The sequence below is a fragment of the Sturnira hondurensis genome, unplaced genomic scaffold (assembly GCF_014824575.4).
Source record: "Sturnira hondurensis isolate 20B ecotype Veracruz unplaced genomic scaffold, ASM1482457v3 Scaffold0008782, whole genome shotgun sequence".
Lineage (NCBI taxonomy): Eukaryota > Metazoa > Chordata > Mammalia > Chiroptera > Phyllostomidae > Sturnira > Sturnira hondurensis.
Window position 1 is genome coordinate 7,610,424 of NW_028081413.1, and position 21,813 is coordinate 7,632,236.

The following is a 21,813-nucleotide window of genomic DNA, read 5'->3' on the forward strand; positions in this document are numbered from 1 at the left end:
CTCCCCTGAGACTCTTCCTCCTCCTCACACGGGGCTTCGGGGTGGGGAGGGTAAGCCCACCACCCCAACAGTGACTAGATCTAGATTGCTGAGCAGTACTACTCACAGAGATAGACAATTCCTTCCTTCAAAGCACAAAGTCCATCTTACAGAAAATAAAAATACAATAAATGTAGCTTTCTAGAAACTAGATCAAAATCAGGAATACCAAGAACAAAGTCTTGGAAAAAAGTGATTCTCACAATGGCAGAGATCAGCTATTTTTGGCTTGGAACTCTACAGGTTACTACTTCTGTCAATGTTTTTCTATTATTAATTCAGTTTATAGCTAGTGCACTGGGAGATGATGATTTGAAATTGAGTAGGGACTTGCGCCCAAAATACACTGGCAATTATTCTAGTTCCCTCTGTAACCACTCTGTCACCAACCATACAATGGTCTCTAGTAGAAACTGCGCATTTGCAAAGTACCCATCTCACATTGAGAAAAATCACACAGAAAACTTTTTGGGGGAAAAAAAAGCATTTCAGCTCTCCTTTTTTATTCAGCTTGTTTGTATATAATGGTCATAGCAACTATTTACTGAGCTCTCAATAAAGCACACATGTAGGTAATAAACACATACCAATACTCCTTTTTCAGCAAAATTTAAGGGGCAGGGCACAATGTGAGAACAAAGCTATGAAACAATCATGCCACAGCATGACACATGACAGGAAACACAACATGAAGACCTTTGGAGAGCAGTATACTATACCTCTCCATAGAAATAGGAGCATGGTCCTCAGTAGAGGCGTTAAGCCTGGGTGTAATTTCCACCCGTGACCGTAACGGTTCTCCATATTTCCCCTTCACAACCTCATTCACCAAGCCAAGTTGGAGAATGGAGAGGGGGTAGGGAAGATAAACTGAGAATATGCACGAGAATGAGTTTCAACAGCAGAGGGGGCAGCACACGTTACTGCAGGACCTCATGTTGACACATTGCTGGAAAAGTTATGTAGATGGTCAAATGCTTTGCTTTTTTCAGAAAGGAGCCAGGAATTCAAATCCTAGAGGAACATAGAAATTCAGGAGGGAAAAAACCCTGGTATTATGGAAAAATATATAATAACTTATATAATGTATACATATTATATAATCACCTGTAATTATATCAGTCACTGGTCCTTGTGAACACAAGGGCCCCATTCCATTTTTACTTCTTTTTACATCTTCACAGAACTCTAAGTCACATTCAAATGTTGGAAATGGCTTCATAGTTATTGGCTTAAAACTTGGAGCATTTATTATGGTGATATTCCGTTGTTTTTTGATGAGGTAAACCAACAAGGTGGTCTTTTCCAGCAATAAAGTAGAACTGGCCCTGGGATTGATTTGACTGCATTTGCCCAGCCCAAAAGCACGCCTCAGTAGCCTGGGGCAGGGTTGTGACCCTCGTACTCCATCCAGAACAAGAAACACTTACAGGAAGCAATGACCAATGACCAACCACTACCACATAAAAATGACATTCCTTTTCGGTATCATGAATAATGTTAAGTGAAAAGAAGTTCAGGAAACTATTCTACACATATGTTCTCTTATGTAGACATTTGTGTTATAAGTGTGTGTAGAAGCCCACTGTAAAACTTAACTTTATTTCTCTCTCATACTGACCATCTAAGTCAATGTTTAAAATTTTTTGTAACATTTTTTATTGTTTTTCAATTACAGTTGTCCCCATTTTACCCCATTATTCCCCCTCTCGCCATCCACGTTGCCTCTGTGCATGGGTCCTTTATACATGTTCCTTGATGACCCTTCCCCTTCTTTCCTCCATCATTTTTTTAGAATTTTTTTAATTTAATTCTTGTTCAAGTACAGTTTTCTGTCTTGTATTCCCAGCCCTGCGCCACCCCCCCGCACCTTAGTTATTGTCCGTGTGTCCTTTATACTTGTTCATGTAAGTCCATCCCCTTTTCCCCTGTGATTCTCTCCCCTCTCCCCTCTGGACCCTGTCAGCACGTTCTGTATTTCAGTGTCTTTGGTCACATTTTGCTTGCTTGTTTTGCTATTTAGATTCCTGTTAACAGTGATATCATATGGTATTTGTCTTTCACTGCCTGGCTTATTTGCTCAGCATAAAGCTTTCCAGTTCCATACATGATGTTGCAAAGGGTAGGAGCTCCTTCTTCCTTTCTGCAGCATAGAATTCCATTGTGTAAATATACCATGGTTTTTTGATCCAGTCATTTACCGATGGGCATCTAGGTTGCTTCCAACTCTTGGCTATAAAAAATTGTGCTGCTATGAACATCGGGGTGCATAGGTTCTTTTGGATTGATGCTTCAGGGTTCTTAGGATATACTCCTAATAGTGGAATTGCTGGGTCAAAAGGCACGTTTTTAGTTATCTTAGAAAATTCCATACTGTTTTCCATAGTACTTGTACCAGTCTGCAATCCCACCAACAGTGAACTAGAGTCCCCTTTTCCCCACAACCTCTCCAGCACTTGTTGTTTGTTTCTTTGTTTATGGTAGCCACTCTGACTGCTGTTAAGTGGTATCTCATTGTGGTTTTAATTTGCATCTCTCTGATAGTTAGTGATATTGAGCATCTTTTCATGTGTCTCTGGATCCTCTGTATGTCCTCCTTGGTGAAGTGTCTGTTCAAGTCCTTTGCCCATTTTTTAATTGGGTTGCTCATCTTCTTTGAGTGGAATTATGTGAGTTCTTTGTATATTTTGGAGATTAAACCTTTGTCTGAGGTATCACTGGCAAATATGTTTTCCCAAATAGTTGCTTCTTTTTTTATCTTGATACTGCAATGTTTAAAATTTTAAGGCCTAATAACTAATTATAAAATGTGGACTGTGTCTAGATTCTATTTTTTTAAAACCCATGTAAAGAGAGTTTCTGAGTCATGAGATATGTCACCCCAAAGAATTATTAACAGTTAACCCCACTGCTAATTATTGTTGATTTGAATCATTGTTATTGTTAGGTGTCATAATAGCACAATGGTCATGTGGGAAAGTGTCTGTACTTTAAAAATACACTAAAGTATGCAGGGGTGAAATAAGATTTGAATTAAAATATTTCGGCTAAGAGCCCTGACTGGTGTAGCTCAGTGGATTGAGCGCAGGCCTGTGAACCAGAGGATCACAGTTCGATTCCCAGTCAGGGCACATGCCTGGATTGCAGGCCAGTTCCCAGTAGGGGGCGCACGAGAGGCAACCATACATTGATGTTTCTCTCCCTTTCTCCTTCCCTTTCCCTCTAAAGATAAATAAATAAAGTCCTTAAAAAACTTTAAAAAATATTTCAGCTAAGAAAAAAACTAAATGAAGCTAAATGTAGCAAAATCTTCATAATTACAGAATTTGGGTGATGGGTTTACAGAAGTTCATATATTGTATTTCCATGGTTTTGTATTTTCAAATTTTTTAAATGTTTTTAAGCATTCTATTGTCCAGAAAGACTCCTCAAAGGACTCTGTGGACTACTAGATAAAAACATCTTTTGATATTTAAAAAAATGAAGTACAAAAATTATGAGGTTGACATTTTTAAATCTAGTCCTTTATACAGTTACTCAGAATCCCCTCTAATTAAAAAAAATTTTTTAATGAAGACCCTACTAAAATTTTACACCAAGCAATGACTCATGGTACTTTACAGCAAAGCAACAAAGTGCACGGGCCCGAAAGATGTGTAAAAACAGGTATGTCTTCCACAAAAAACAGGCTTACCCTGCTACAAATCTTTCAAACTCACAATCTGTTTTTCTATCTCAAGGACTTTTAAAAAATTATTTTCCTTCATTTAGGAAAACTGTATCATGAGAAAAGAGCTCAGCAAAATTTCTGCAAATAATGCATAGGTTAAACACAGAGTCCTGTCTTCCAGCCAAAAGGACTAATGGGAAAACTGAACATTTTCAAAAGCATTTTAGAACCTTATTCCAGCTAACTCTGTGCTCAGCTTTCCTTTTCCTCCCAAGACACGTCACTTAACTGTCTGCCAAACAACTCTAGCCCCTTCCACCTGATCACATTCCAAAGCTGCAGCTTTCCCCGGATTCACTTCTCAGTAGCAAGCTGCTCAGACAGCACCTACCAAACCAAATGCAATCATCTGCTCCCTCCTTGTCTCCTTCCAGGGCACTCTGCTGTTCATCAGGAGAATTAATTAATGGGTTTATTATGTACGAAAGCGTCATCTTGTCAGTGTGCTGCCTGGTTTGAAGGGTTTGTATCAGCTCTTCATTCATACCAAGTATACTCCTATCCGGAGATGTAAGGCTGTACTTCCCTTCGGATTTTCCCTCTCTGTTCAAAAACAGTGGACCAGAACTACGTGTTATAGAAGCCTGAGGAAGACAGAAGAAGAAATCCCTTCATCCTCTACAGAAAGGAAGCCACCGGAGTGAAAAGTTGGTACAGGAAAAAACGAGAAGTGTGAGAGAGAACATCCATGCTTCCATTCCAGACAAGTTCTGAAGCAACTTAATTTGAGAGTCTGGGTAATTCTGAAATATGGACAGGACTATTCCTGAAGGCAAAATGCCTATAGAAAGAACCAGGATTTCTCATTGCTGAAACACTCAATGAATTTTCAGTAAGTTCTGAACACTCAAGTTGTCCGTGGTCAGAATCAACTGCTGTTACCAGATAAAGGCAAAATCACCCTCTATTCTACAATCCTATCCAAACAGAGTCTTCATCTGCTGCATGCTGTCCTAACTAAGGCTACAGGATTACCAGGAATACAGACACTGCAAAACATCAAAGACAGTGGCAAAGGAAACATAAAAGGAGAGAAGGCATTTCAAAGGTATCGAAGCTTACTATTTCCAGCCGGAGTTCAAATTACTGAGCTTCAAATGAACCACTGCTACCAGGTAAGATTTAATTTTATAACATTAATTTATATCTTGACTAGGAAACTAACCCTGCTGATGCTGTGAATGAGCCAGGAGATTTAAATTTCATGCAATTTTCCCTTGTGCCTTCCACAGACTTAAGCCTTCCGAGGTAAAGTCTTGTTTTTACTTACGCTACATAACAATAATAAAACACTGGAATAACCCCGTTCAATGTTCACTGGCTTTGTCCCATCTTTGCCTTCATTTTTAAAATCCCAATTTTGTATCATTGAGTAGCTTGGAAAAAATGCATGGAGAGAGCCCTGAATGGAGCACAAGAGCATCCAGGTGCTATTAACAGAACACACTCAAATGAAATTCACTTCCCAGGGCACTTGGTAAAACCAGAAAAAAACTCATGCATTTTTATATGACTTCTGTTAATGCAAAAGAACAAAGCTCAATGACAGATTTTTATCACGACAGAAAAAAGCAGGCTGTGATGTCACTCTCATTCACACTAAAGAAAAACAAGCTCTAGTAAACCAGGTGTGACCCTGAAGTAAAATGGGGTTGATTTACCCTGAAGGTCCTGGGCATCTTTTTATGAGGCTAAATAAGGACGTTTTTCTGATTTACAACAGAACAAAAAGATGTCTGGTACTTTAACGGCTTTAACTCAGATTAATGAGTTAAAGGGAAAGAACTACTGAAGCCATCAAAGAATTGTAAAGGGTACTTTTACAAATTCCCTAGAAATCACCCCTTAAAGAGACTTCTACACACACACACACACACACACACACACACACAGCACTGTCAGAATTTTAATTACCTACATAGATTTTTAGCCAAAATTCAACCATATTAGTTTTCATATAACTTCAACAGGAAAAGTTCAAACCTTGATTTTTCATAAAGAAGCCCTACAACAAATAATATGTTTCTATTATCTTAGAAGACAGAAGATAAGGGAAACAAAAGCAGATCATATCTAACTACAAAGATCTGATAATACAAGGAAATTTATCAGAAGTAATTATTCTAAATCAGAAGTATTTGTCTAAAACACAGCAAAATGTGAAATTATTAGCTTCCATTTCACTAAATTATTCCTTTTTCAATTTTTCATAATTACATGATCCCGTCACTGTTTTCAAGGCAATCTATTAATAACATTAAGTATCATAAGTCTTTCGCACCTGAATTCATTACAGAAATTCACCCACCATTTTCCAGTACCAAAGGAGAGCAGCAATTTAAATACAAGCAGGGACAGTGGAATGTACCAATTTGTTGCAGAGTAAAGGGTTTATTTACTAAGAAATTTCAAAATAGTTATGTTGTATTACCAGCGCTAACTAAAACTAAAGTATTGTTTTTTATCTACATTGAGATTTACCTGAAACCTTAAGGATTCCTTTCAGCTTTTCCTCCTTATTATGATATATTTATAAACTGACATCCTTTGTAAGTGAAAAATATTAATCAATACTTCAACTCATAATTGAAGAATTAATTTTGGCAAAAACGTGAGGTTAACAGTATTATGCTCAGTTTGTTTCCAATGACTAGAACTGACAAGGGTATAAAATTATATTTCTGAAGTCTCCTGGACTGGACTCACTCACTGGAATGTACACAGAGACTCATGTCCCACCCGCCAGTGTGGGCACTCTGCCTCCACGACTTACTTCCCAATGCCAGTGGGTGGGCAAACCGCCACTGCTCCCCTCCCCTACAGCTCTGGTCAGCATCCGTCCTGAACGGTCTTCCTCTTCTATGTGAATCCGGGCTTGTCCGTTCTGAATAACCCATTCTGAATAATGATTACTGAAGTTTAAAAACACTATACTGATGTGCAATCATCTACATTTTTCTCTTCACTTTGGTAAAAAAATGAAAATATTAGCTCATCTTATCCATTAGCTAACTTTATCAATGATGTGTTAAAAAGCTGGAACTTCCTTAGCATCTCATGGGCATGAATGGACAAGGAGCTTTATGCTGGTACGTGAAGATCTGATTGATTTCTGGGAGTTTTCCCGTGTTGACAGATTTAGCAATTAAAGTATTTTGTAATGTTCTTGGGAAGTAGTCGATGAGTGCCTTAATTGTTCTTATAATTTAAAATGTATTCTGGGCATACGGTATGTAAAAGTGTTACAGGGTGTTAGAACTGTGCATGATTGGGTTCTTCACAGAAATGGAACGAATATTTTGGTCACCCTATCCTTTCAAAGATATTTATTACTAACTCCTTAAATTCTGCACATTTTAAATCATCCAAAAGCTATGAACTTTTATCTGAACCATGAGAAAACCAAAACAAGTATTTGGATCAGAATCAAATGCTTCCATTTAGTGTCTCTGCTGACTTCTTTTAGATTCATGTGCTAGCTTTGCCTAAACATAGTTTTGTACATAAAATTAGAATTATACCTAAAATTCATTTTAAGTGTTAACATTTCATTTAAAGAGACTGGCAGTAAATAATATTTTAAAATGCAATAAAGTAATATTTATGCATTACTGTAATTTTCAAATTTTCCTTAAAATATTTGAAAGATTTTCTTTCACTCCAGTATAATGGAAAAGTTTTTCAAGCTTAATTCAACAGGATATGTCAACCAGCTGGTATAGTTGTTCCTTTTTATGGTTACTTTTCTTCATGAATCAATCAGAGTTGAATTAGGATGATGGTTCATCATGGAGATTCATCTCCTCTCCAGCTTCTTCCAACTGAGAGAGAAGGATCTCTGGTCTGTGACATCACAATGGGTAGCTGGGGAAGTGGCTGTGATATCAAATAGATGATTATAGCCTTTCAGTGTGCACTGGCTGCAAAAGAGATGTGAGCACTATCATTTCAAGTCATATCACAGGGACACTAAAGAGATGCGTGACAGGCACTGAATTAGAGAAAAATGCTTTCATTGCAGTTGACACTTTTACTGAAACTGCTATTAAAGATAAAAGTACCAGTTCACAGTTTTCTTCATTAATAATTTAAAAGAGGCAGTAAATATCGTGATGATAAAATTCACAGGTGATGATAAAATGGGAGTGAGGAAAATACCAGCAAGCAACCAGACGATAACAGAAGGGAAACCTAAAGAACTGAGGAACAGGTGCAAAATCTCACCTTGGTTCCAACAGTAACACTGATGCTACTCAGGAATTGAGAAAACCATCCACACACTGGAAATGGGGAAGAATCTGAATGAGAAAGAGACTCCTAAACATAGAGTAGGAAGTGATCCCACTACATAGACCAATCAGGATGTGGCACACAAGCTAGTATTATAAAACGGGGGCAGGGAGGAAGCTAGTGAACATCCTTTAAGAAAATGTGAATTCATAAAAGAGAAGGAACCTCTTTAATAAGCAAAACAACTGTGTTCTACAAAAATAAATTTTTTTCAAAAATAATAGAAATAATTTGGGAGAGCTCAACAAAGGAGACAAAATGAGAGCTCCTCTCTCTTACACACATACTCACACATACACCGTCTCTCCTCTTTTTATCATCTTTATGCAGCTCTAGCTCCAAAGGACAAGGCAGAACAGCCGATCCTTCTGCATGGAGCACAGGTGCAGCCTATCCTATGATTGGCTGCAACAGCCTCAACTCACAGCATCAGTCATTGTGTTTCAGCCTCCTAGACTCACAGTCTACATGGATGTGTAAATAAAAGAATAATAACCCCATGAATAACTACAAGCCAAGCTGAAGTCTTGTTATCTCCAGTTATACAACTGGCTTGAAATAATGGTATGGGAGAGATTTTTTACAGCATTTTTCCAGTCCCATGTACTGGTTAAATACTACCACTTTATTTTTCAACAGTTGTTTGAAGATCCTGCCAGACTCCATTTTTCACATAATATTGGAGGTTTCAGTGAAATATCTCAAGAATGTAGGTGAATCAGGACACATTGCCACGTTTTAGACCCATACTTTGAAGTCACAACTTCTCATCGGTATATGTGGGCTTCCTATTTACCGATTATCATTATATGAATGTTATAATGTGCTCTTTGGGTAGTGAGAGTCAATGACAGTTTCCAGTTGTTATCCCAGTATCTCTAGCTGTTTACAGAATTTTCTTGGGGCAATAATCTAAATCTACAGGCTTAGTACCTCCCATGGCACCGCTCCAACATTGGATCCGCCACCAGCCGCAGGTCTTCCTTTGTGTGTGTTGCAAAGACGCAGTCCCCTGCACGCAGTAACTTCTGGGTAACCTGTAGTAGGCCCTGCAGAAGAGCTTTTCATGCCTAGGAACCTCCATAGGACTGTGATCACACCTCCCTATGACACCTTGTTAGGATGCATCGGAAAGCTATTTACACACTTATCTTGCCTACCAAACTCCACAAGCTCGTGGGTGAGGGCCTCGAGAATGAGGACCACATCTCATTACTTTGTCTATTCCTGAGATAAACACAGGACTAGTTAATCAACAGATGTGTTATATGAATGTGAATATATACCGTAAGACATTCTCAAGGGCAATCTCATTAACAAGCAGAAGAATAGTGATGCTAAAATAAACCTCAGCTTCAATTCACTAGTAATGAGCAAATCAAACAAGCACAGAAAAGTTCCACGGTGGGGAACTTTCTGGAGCAGTCACACTGAAATATGGCTACAAAGATATCAAATCTGTTAAGAATGTTATACAGTATTATGAAGTGTACAAATACAGGCAGCATATGTATCCCTTATTTGCTGTATTTGATATATGGAAATCACATTTGCCATAACATTATGATCTAGAACTTCACCAATAGTCCAAAAGGATCTACCCTGGCCCTGCTATTAAAAGGGATTACAGGAGAATCTGGATAAGCATTTTGCAAAAGAAACTGAAGTATTATTACTACAATCAGCTTCCCACTCAAAGATGAGACTGGAGAAGTGACAGATTTAAAAATCCTCCAGTTAGTCTATGCTCTCTCCCTCTCTGTGAGAGGGATGAATCTACGCAGATATCTAAGTCAAGTCTCCTCTGGGTTTCAGAGCCACAGTATCAGATCCATCTGTTAAATCCATGCCAGCAATGGTGGTCTCTTTCAAAGGGAGGACACAGACTAAAGCTTATGCTATATCTCATCCTCTCTTATAAAAATGAAGGCAAGAAGAGAATTGAAGCCAGTAGCATCCACTCCAGAGTTCATCAGCATGTGTGTTGGGATAGAGTCTGCAACACTCTCTAGAGGCGCTGAGGGTATGTACACCAATGCCTATATTGAGTCCCCACAGGAATCAAGAGTTTAATGTTGTTGCACACAACTCAAGGGTTTTTGATAACCCGTCATTTTTCAGCAGTATTACACTCTTTCAGACAAAATCTTAGATAACACCACGATATACAGAGCATATAAAAGCAGATCTACCCTGGCTGGGTTGAAATGGAAAGCCTAGAGCCTGGCTTTGCAGCAGGTCCCCTGCTCACCCCATCCTCCTTGCTCTTCCCTCCCCACACTTCTTGGACTGGCTCCTAAGGTACATTTGCTGCAACTGTTCTGCCATCTAGAGGACCCACAAAGGTATCCTTCTGCACTTTAACACATACATCTGATTCCATATAGACACCACCAAACTCTGAAATTCCTGGAATGAGTTGCACGAAGCAACAGTTTCTGCTGGTCCTAGTGGGCACAGTTTGCAGAACAGTGTGGCGTGGACACACAGCATACTACTCAAGCATGCTCATCTCAACAATGATCAAGCAACCAAGACCTAGAATTCAAATAAATTACAAAGTTGGCAATAAGGACTAAACACCTATAATTTGCATCAGAATATCCCAGAAGTAACTAAAATTAACAAAATCTCAAAAAATTACATCATTTGCAATCAAGAAGGCATGGAAATGAAACAGTGAGAATTTGTCACAATAGGAGTCAGAATTCAGTATAAAAAAAATCAACAAAATTCGATTGTTGGAAATGCCATGAAGTGGCCTTTTTTTATATATTTTTTTTACCTATAACACTATGCCAAACATTTTAGTTGCCTTTAGTTAACTTCAGGTTTATGGATTCTGTAATTTACTATACTTTGAAAGTGAGACAAAGTCTTAAGTATTTAAATTACAAACCATATAGAACTATATTTGACATCTAGCAAAATATATTAAAGAAAAGCAACCTTGTTTTTCAAGAGGAAGTATCACTTCTGTCTACAACAAAACATGTTTCAAATGTGGTGATATAATTATGTCATAATTTATTAGATAATATTTTATTATGATTATGTAATAAATCACTCACTTCTATTCGCTGATCATCTCCAGCACTATTTCCTGTGTACTAAGAAAGTCGCATAACTATTATTCCTATTTTGAACCCAAATCCCCCAAATGAGCAATGTCTTTTCCCCCTAAAATGCTTTAAAACCTTCTGAAATATATTCTTGAGATTCTATTTTTTTAAGATTTTATTTATTTATTTTTAGAGGGGAAGAGAGGGAGAAAAGAGGGACAGAAATATCAGTGTGTGGCTGCCTCTCATGCACCCCCTACTGGGAACCTGGCCCACAACCCAGGTGTGTGCTCTGACTGAGAATTGAACTAGTCATCCCTTGCTTTGCAGGCCAGCACTCAATCCACTGACCCACACCAGCCAGGGCAGATTCTATTTATTTTTAAATATTTTATTATGAATTATTTCAAACATGTAACACCCATGTACAATACTTACTAACCAGCTTTAACAAATAACCAATCTTTGCTATTTTTGCATCAGATATTTTTCATGGTCTCTCCATAAACAGGTGTGGGAACAAAAACTCCAGGAGGCAATACTTGAGATAAGTGTGTTAGGAGCTAGTTATAATTCATTCATCTTAATCAAGAGAAGGACCTTTTGTAACCATAATATACAACTATCTTCATTACAAATACTTTAAATAAATGTAAATACCAAGACAAGAGACAAAGTTTAAAAAAATTGATTGTATATTTCCTATCTCAGACTCCCAGTTGAACTTCTGAAACAAAGGCCCTCGACAAGAGAATCACACAAGCGAGTTTATTTTATCTGCCTCCTCCTCCCAGGTCAGCTTCCTGTGCTGTAGTGACATCCTGGATAGAAGGAAAATAATCAACATTACAGGGTCCCTTGGGTAGGAAACCAACTCCCAGCAGTGATTTCGTATGTAGAAGAGATATCTAACCCTGTGGTCACAAAGGCACAAGCAACTTGAAGCAAAGTTAATACCTTGTTTGTTTTTTAAATGTGTCATTGGCTCAAGTCAGTACCAAAGAAGTGCTGTGCATCCCCTCACTCTAATGACAGTCAGAAAATCCACCCATTCCCTTTTAAACACAAAATAAGCAAAAACCACAACAATACAGGAGTATTACAGTGAGACAGGGAAGCTGGCCTTCAGGGTAGCAATTGAGAGTGAGCTCCAATACCTTCACCTTGAAACACATTGTTCCTCGGACATTGCTGCCATAGAAAGACCGCATGATCAAGGATTCAGCAAATGCCGAAGATGGGACACAGTCAAAGAAATCCTCCGCCTACTCTACCCTTGCCTTCATTCACAAGTACATAAAAGACCGCATAGCACAATGAATTCCATTGCACACATTCACATTCTCTCTCTTTAAAAGGCTAAGATGCCTGCCATACTCAGAGTCAGGCTGCTGGATGCCAACCCAGTGGCTTCACCGCACACAATTCATATGTTCTCTCTCCCTCAAGGACGCTTTGGAAGAAAGAATGGTCCATGCATATTTTCCTTTTCATTACATCCCTATATCTATGTCTGTAAAATTTTAAAAAATATTTTATTTATTTTTAGAGAGAGGGGAAGGGAAGGAGAAAGAGGGAGAGAAACATCAGAGTGTTGTTGCCTCTTGTGCACTGCCCACTGGGGACCCAGCCTGCAACTCAGGCATGTGCCCTGACTGGGAATCGAACCAGCAATGCTTTGGTTCGCAGGCCTGTGCTCAATCCACTGAGTTACACCAGCCAGGGCAAATGTCTAAAATTTTGAACCTTGAAACTTTCTGTCTACAAAGGGAGAATCACAGGTTTTCTATTATACTCTGAACCCAGGGTGTCAAACTCATCTTCACCAGGGGCCATATCAGCCTCACAGTTGCCTTCAAAGGGCCAAATGTAATTTCAACTCCTTAATAGTTAAGAAGTAGTTACATTTATACAGTCCTAAAATTACTGTGGCCCTTTGAAGGCAACCAGGAAGCTGATATGGCCCCTGGTGAAAATGAATCTGACACCCCTGCTCTAAACCATGATCTTCTAAAAATATGATTTTCTGGTAGGTTAATTCCCTGTTAAAGCAGCCAGGTTTATAACGAAAGACTATTTCAAAATTCATTGCCCTTATACAAAACTGCAGATAAACTGGTCCAGAAAAATGTGGGGATCAGAGTAGACAATAGAAGAAGCACATTTGTCTCCAGGCGGAGAAGCACTTCAGACTGGCCGTTGGGAACTAAGTGGAGCCTCTCGTATCATCAGTACTTCCTGAGCGCCCTCTGGGCCTACTGTGATACTAGACCACGGTGTGGTACCAGACTACGCTAAATGAAGGTGGACAGACAAGGTCTCTCAAGGGATTAAGAAAAAAGGGAGAAGAGCACATTTAAAAACAGGAAACAAAACTACCAAATGAAAATTAAATTGGTCCCTGAAGGGCTTGATAAAAGTGAAAATCAGCCTCAGTTTTTACCCTTTCCAGGGTTCCCACCCCCAAGAAACATTAGAAGGACGTAAATTACAAATATGAAAATCAGTAAGTAATAACCTGAATCCCAAGTCTAACAAAAACGAATGTGGAAAATGGACAGGAGAAAGAGATACACATCCACGTTGGGCATGCATAGAAGTATTAGAACAAGATGGGTCAAAAACAGATGATAGATAGGACCTGTTGGCTTACATGGTACTCCAGATTTCTTCCTCATCCTGTATGAATCTGTTTAGAAAAGAATATTCCTAACTTTTAACTCTGAAATGATCTCTACTTCCTTTCTATTATCAATCTGCTCACAGCTTACCCCAAAGGAATCAACTCAAATTCCTCTCTAAAATAAAAACTGGAATTCAACGGGGTATCTACTGGCAAGATTTAGAGACCACACTGTCTATGAACCTACAGAAAAGATACTTATCTGAGCAATTCATCTCCAAGAAACATCTGTATGGCCTTAGGTCTAACCCCAACTTTATGAGTCTCAATTACCCCATCTGAAAAGGCACAGATATGGACCAAATGGTATCTGAGATTTTTGTGTTGTACATTCTAGGATGCTCCTTGAAGAATGAGGGAAAAGACACCAAAAGTTCAAAATACAACAACTTCACTCAACTAAGCGTAGTTCAGCACCCTTGGGAAATGCCAAAGGCACTTGCAGAAAAGCAATAGAGACCTTATGTGGTCAAGAAAAAAGCAATTCATATGTGGCTGTACATTTTTCTTAAGTCAACTGCTGACTGTTGGCATAGCAGGAGCAATGCAAGAGGCTGAAGGTGCTATTTGAAGAAATTATCCAGGTGAACACTAACTTGTTCCAGCTACAAATTCATTATGCAATGATAGTTCTTAATCCTCTGTTTTCTGGTTTCAAAACAAGAAACAACTCACTTTTTCATTATGACTTTAAGTTTTAAAGGAAAAAAGCATAAGAATAACAAGGGAGAATACTGAGGACAATCTCCTTGAATTAGTGCTGTTTTATTAGATGATCATATTGTAAGGCTCAGTAGGGCTCAGGTGCAGTGGTGATTAGGTGCAAGAAAATCAAATACATAGGGTCGAAAACACATTATCATAGAGTTACATCAGGAGCAGCAAATGTGTTTTAGGAATTACGCTGCATATCTGACAGACAAGCACACGCCAACACAGACCACATTGAATAATACCTTGGCTAACAGCACACCTTTCAAATACTCCAGTAGCAGTGCACTGGGAACATCTTGACAAGGCCTCACCGAGCAGCCTGCTCTAAAATGATTTCACCTCACCTGTTGCTTTCCAATTTGCTTTCGTTCCTGTAGGGTGTCCTGGTACCGTCCCACTCATGAGCACTCCAGACAGACTGCTTCTCCAGCAACACTCCCTCCAGTTTCTCCGGCTATGGCCTGGGGCCACACACAGTAGGAGCGTAAAGTATGAATACTAAATTTACACGCATGGGTTTCCTGGGAGAGATAGCCTGAGAGCAAGCAAAGCATGAACGAGTGCATAAAAGCCCCGGGCACAAAAATAGGTAGTCAAGTACCTAACTGGGAAAGGAAAGGGAGTGCCACGGAGGAAAAAAGAGGCAGAGAAAACTAAAGAGACAACTTGCCCCAAACTCGCTCCATTTATTATTATCAGCTATACACACAGAGAGCCCCGAATTACTTCCTGCTCTAAGGATAGGTACAGACAAGTACCTTAGCTCATTCTCAAACCCCATTCACACCATATGCAAATTAAAGCATTGCTAACTTGCAATACCATTCTGGCTTCAATATATCAGGAAAAATATAGCTCCTATATATAGTTAAAACTAGCCTACACTAAACATGGCATCGCTTGAGGCGCCAATAAAAACTAAAGAAGATTAATCTGGGATTCAGAAACACTTTGCAAGTAAGTACTCTCTCACTTCAAAATAGGGATCATCGACCTTGACAAGATGGCTCAGTTGGTTGTAGCATCGTCCCGTACACCAAAAACTTGCGGATTCTATTGCCAGTGAGGGCAGATACCTGGGTTGTGGGTTCGATCCCCAGTCAGGGCATGAAAGGGAGGCAGCCAATCAATGTTGCTCACATCAATGTTTTTTCTCTCTCTGTACCTCTCTCCCCCAACCATTCCTCTCTCTCTAAAATCAGTAAACATATTCTCAGGTGAACATTTAAATTTTGAAAAATAGGGATCATCAAGTTACAAAAATGTTCAATGGTCTACTGAGGTAACCTGAATTTATGTATGAATGTTACAATCACAACTTTTGCCAAGACTCGCTCAAGCCCTGGCAACAATCTTTTTCCATTTTCTCTCAAAATTTCAAGGCAAAGCTATCTAAAGAAACCTTACAGGTAATATAGAAAATATGAGCAATAGTAATACCTTGTCAATTTCCTAACATGAAGCTGATGAGTTTCATTTGCACAGACAGCATACATAGTTTAACGCATAATTGTCTTTTTGCTTGAGTTCATAAGTATCAGCAGTGAAGAAAAACTTATTTCCACATCAGAGCTCCTGAGCAACTATCAGAATAATACAAGCCAGAGAGTTGAAATAAATCCATATTTTTTCATATTTTTCAGTATAAGTGACACAAGTACAAGTAAGAAATGTTTTTATTTTCATGGCCAGATCAAAAGGCACCAAACTATCCAACAAGGATCATTTTTTCAAAGTAGACAAATGTCTGTTTTGTCTTGTTTCTGCTACAGAGGTGGGGGGACGTAACTATTCCAAACTGTACAACGACTCATTTTCTACACAATATGTCCAAAGAGCCTATCACTGCAGAACTAACTGCAAACATTCTGCAGAAGGCAACGGCTCTGTACAAAGAACAGTAGTGGGTTTTGACAGACCAATAGGAATCATACCACAGTTCTATCACATACTAGCTATGTGACATTAGGCAAGTCATTTCACTTTCTTAAGCTTAATTTGCCTCTATAAAATGGTCCAATGCTGACTGTGCAGGGTTATCTTGATTAAATAAAATACTGTACATATTGTACCAAATACCCAGCCAGGTGCTTTATAAAAAGAACTATTTTTCGGTTCGATTCCCAGTCAGGGCACATGCCTGGGTTGCAGGCCAGTTCCCTGCAGGCCAACTCCCAGCAGGGGACGCACGAAAGGCAACCATACATGGATGTTTCTCTCCCTCTCTCCTTCCCCTCTAAAGATAAATAAATAAATAAAATCTTTAAAAAAAAAAAAAAAAGAACTATTTTAACACATTTATTTATGCCTACACCTCAACTACTCCTTCCACCCCAAATTAAGTAGGTATTGCTATTCAACCTAATACAGAAGTTGGCGCCAGTACATACCAGAACAATGCTGCCTTCCCCACTGCAAATTCCTTCAAGAACACTCCCTCTCCCAACCCCCACTCCTTCTCACCCTAACCCTACTCTAATGACCCCAAGATTCAGAAATGCCGCCTTCTGCAAAAAGAGACACAGACAGACAGACAGACAGAGGAAGGAAGAAAGGGAAGGGAAGGAAAAGGAAAAGAGAAGGAAAGGAGAGGAAGTGAAAATATTTCTGACAATAGCACATTACAAAAAATCTGTTCTGGAGCAAAGAAATAATATACAGTTGAGAGGCCAAATCTCAGTATGGCAGCCAAATTCAATTTGACTGCTATTAAACCACCACTGCCAAATCTCGATCGTATATTTAAGACTTTACAATTCTTTTAAGTGCTAGAAATCCCTCCCTGTATCCGGCACTGTACCAAATCCTATTACTCCAGATTTCCTCTTACTACACTGAAATATCTGAACAATACATTTAGATAATGAAGCTGCTGAGAACAGCAGTGAGGAATAGTTTTGTCATACGCCAAAATGTCGTGATGTTTTCCCCCTAAAGAGTCTAAAAACACGTTACCCACAGTCCCTCTCTGGACCGGCCGCTGTCCGGACAGCAGCCAGGACAGCCATGGCTACAGCAGACTTGCCTGAACTTCAGCAGAGTAGCTGGTGTGAGCTGGGGTGACGGCTGGCTCACTGAATCGTGCCTCCTCACTATCGACTCCTGCTGGGGTAACTTGTAGAAGACCGCACCTCCTGATTCCACAGGGCACCATAACTGCCTCTTGCATAAAGAAGCACAACACTAGAGATTTTCTGACTAATGGATCTGAGACGTGTGATACAAGTCATTTGGAATGGAGCTACTAATGTCAATATATGTGCATATGTAATCATATATAGGTGCATGCACACACACACATATACATATACATACTTATACATATATATACACACACATATGTACACACACACAGGGATGGGCAAAAATAGGTTTACAGTTGCTTCTTGTATTATTTGTTATTTTTCTATATGAACAACTGTAAACCTACTTTCACCAACCCCTGTACATATATATATAGCTTCTCACTTGGTAGCCACAAAAGCTAAGCAATAAAATAAGCATTTTGTCACTGATTAATGAGGAAGAAATTAAAATCAGTTATTGATGTTTTACCTTGTTTCTCAAATGTATCCTCATTAACCCCCTTCAGTTAATATAAATGATTCCACTCTTCAAAAAAATTGACAGAAGAGTCAATAACACAAGAACAGGACCATCAGCACCATATATAATATAGATGGCTCCGCAGTAAAGCTTAAACGGAAAGGTCAAGTACTTAGTCAAAATAATTTGACCTTTTTAAAAAATAATTGATTTTTCAATTACAGCTGATATACAACATTATATCAGTTTCAGGTGTACCACCCCATGATTAGATGTTTATATAACTTATGAAGTGATCACCTAATAAATCTGGTACCCACCTGGCACCGTACCTAGTTATTACATTATTGACCACACTCCCCATACTGTACTTTACATCCCCATAACCGTTCTGTAACTACCAGTCTGTACTTCTCAATCCCTTCACCTTTTCGACCCGTCCCTTCAACCCCCTGCCCTCTGACAACCGCCAGTCCACTAGCTCTATGAGTCTGTTTTTGTTCTGCTTACTCATTTATTTTTTAAAATCCCACATATAAGTGAAATCATCTGACATTTGTCTTTCTCTGACTTATTTCACTCACCACAGTACCCTCTAGGTCCAGCCATGCTGTTGCAAATGGCAAGATTTTATTCTTTTTAATGGCTGAATCATATTCCATTGTACACCCGTAACATGCACCACTTCTTTACCCATTCATCCGCAATTTGACCTTTTATCTGATGCAATCCTCTGCCTCATTCTGAGCGAACTGGGTTCCCTGAGCCTTTAGGAAAAACAAGCGTATCTGCAGAGCATCAACACATCTCCCCCAAGGTACTCATTATTCACTGTCACTCTTTCAACATATGGCCACAAATTCCTCGATAGCCCTCCCTCCAGTAGGTAAAGCTTAGTTCCCATCCCCATGAGGGTGAGCAAGAATTGGTCACTCATCCAGTGAACAGATAACTGGAAGTAACTTTACAACGGAGAAACCCAACGGACACCATCTTAAACCACATGATCAAAGTGAGGTCATGTTGGTGCCATGGGTTCACGGGTAAGATCCAACAAGAGGGGCATCTCTATTTCTCCCCTCAAATCCACAGCCTCAGTCCAATCATGACAAAATATCAAAAAAACCCAAACTGAGGAACATCCTACAAAATACCTAGCTGTTCTTTGACAGTGCCAGGACCAGAAAAGTCAGAAACTGTCACAAAGTAGTGCCCTAGTTTGGAATAGAAAAAGGACATCACCCTAGGTGAAGGGTATATGGGAATTCTGTGTGTCTTTGCAACTCTTCAGAAAAACCTAAAAAGAATTAGAAATTCAAAAGCTAACAAAAGTAAGTAAGGGGCCCCACTCAGTAGGAAATGGACGCCTGTGTAAGGCTGCAACTCAAACAGCCTTTCTCACGTGTTTGGAATGGAAATGATGAAGGGGGGCCGGGGGGGGGGGGGGAAACGGCTGCTCAGGGACCAAAATCTGTCATCGAACCAAGTGTTACTTTGCTGACTAAGCTGCCATGAGACAAATTTTAAAGCAAAGCAACAGATCAAACTGGACAACAGCTGGACACCTTTGGAGATAATGAAATTCAACGTGTTAAACTGCCTGAGAGATTTTAATAGAAGCATTAAGAAAATAAAAGACAAAACTCATGGAAATAAATGAACATAAAGCTAAACATCAGAAGCTCTCCATGCAAACCTCTCTCATGAATATGAAAGGTCTTTCTAATGACTAATAAATATTTTTAAATTATGTAAAAATAGACCCATTTACATGAAAGGCTTCCCAACTGGTACAACCCTTGGTGAAATACAAGAAAGATTAAAAGATAAAGGTCAAATACAGAATCTTAAAACGAGGAAAAACATTACACAAAGCATTTAAGGGATCAATATTTGCAGTATCTAATAGTCCTGGATTTGCTAAAAAGTTTCTAAAAGACACCTGCTCAGAAGCATTAACGTACATGCCTTCTTATACTTTTCAAGGAAGGTTATTTTGCAAAAAAAAAAAAAATGAAGAAAGCAAAATAAAGTGTAAGCTAAATTAAGAGCTAATGAAGAATAACAGAATTACTATAGATGCTACAATGAAAACTCCAAAAGAAAAGCTTGGATATTCACAGAAATTTGGGGTTGACTTAAATGATCAGACCTATACGGAAGACCCACACTTCCTTCTCTCAAAAAGTTGGGAAATAAAATGGATAGACTTTATCAGAGAAACAAAAGAGGGAATGATTCCACTTAAACAAAAAGCTACAGAAGCACTAGAGAAAGACTAGGAAGCCAGAACGGTAGCCTACAATTACAGAACAAAGAGGAGAGGAGAGGTAGAAAGAGCAGTCCTGAAAAAATCCCCGAGGATCAACAAGAATCCCTACACAAATGGAAATCAAAGGTCACAGACGAAAAGGAATTAAAGCCGCCATGGCTGGGTCTGTTAAAGGAAAAGTACAGTTTCTGGGAAAGAGAATGAAAGTTAACGCTGACGATGCTCATGCTGACGATGCTCATGACGGACCAGCACGAACAGGCGAAGAAGAGCCTGCCTCAAGACAACAGAAAACACGACCGGTGCAGGGCACCTGAAGTCTAGCAAACACGTTTCTCCACATTGTATCTCTGGAAGTTTGAAAAAAAGACCAGTAAATTTAAGCCCTTTCAAGGTCCAGCTGCCAGACAGGAAAGACTTGCGTGTGGTTAAACCTGCCTTTTTTTGTTGTTACCCAAATAAAGATTTTTTTAATGAATAGTTCTGTTCTGTTATTTCAAATGCTTCAAATGTCAAAGGAAGGTTCTTCTCCCTCTTAAATGGCCTTTATAATATGAAAATGTACTAGTACAACTAATCAAATACATACCATTTAAAAAGAGAGAAAAGTGAACTGATCGATGAGGGCAATAGAACTATCCTGCTGCTTCATGGGGAACAAGTCCAGAGTGTACTTTAAAAGCAGAAGCTGCCAGACAGATACGCTTTCTTTTCCCTTTCAGTCCAACTGCTGGCAAACAGACACAGAGCCTGCCCCCCAAGAAAAGTCATTATACTAAAATGTCCCTCGCAAACTTGACCTTTCATAAAATTACGTGGAGAGAAAAATATGCACAGACAACTCTGCTGATATAGTCTAATTTTTTCATTTTTATTTGATCCTCTTAACCAGAGCTTATAGATTTAATTTTAAATTTTTAGATTTTTATTTATTTCCTTTTAGAGAGGGGAAGGGAGGGAAAAAGAGAGGGAGAGAAACATCAACGTGTAGTTGCCTCGCTCGGCCACGCTCCACGCTGCCCCCGACCTGGCCTGTTATGGAGGCCTGTGCCCTGACTGGGGATGCAACCCTCGACCCTCTGGTTTGCCGGCTGGCGCTCAGTCCACTGAGTCACACCAGCCAGGGCTAGATTTTTTTACATAATTTTCTTAAATATTGCTCCAGTGCATTCTGCTCACTCTGTAAACATTCTTCTAACTCTGGTTGTCTGTGACATCTTAAAAGAACAGATAAAGCATATGGCATTAATTCAATGACTCATCATTAAGGGAAAAAAGTAAGGGGTGAATAAATTGCTTAAGGACCTAATATTTTATGCCTCAATGTTAGGTGAGAGTATGATAGCAGTCTCAAAGCTTGTGAAATGTAACTCAGAACTGCAAGAATACTGTTTAAGAAGAAAAGCTGAAGGCATAATTATGTTCCAGAGGCTTACAGGGAGAGTCCTTAAAAAAAAAAATCCGAAGGCTCCATGTC

General features: G+C 39.1%; 1 protein-coding gene and 1 pseudogene across 1 annotated transcript in view; one reads left to right on the top strand and one right to left on the bottom strand.

The window, feature by feature from the left end:
* Nucleotides 1-21,813, bottom strand: part of AVEN (apoptosis and caspase activation inhibitor) — a 168,100-nt gene that overhangs the window by 102,069 nt on the left and 44,218 nt on the right. The window lies entirely within an intron of this gene.
* Nucleotides 12,331-20,668, top strand: LOC118993528 (lupus La protein-like; annotated as a pseudogene).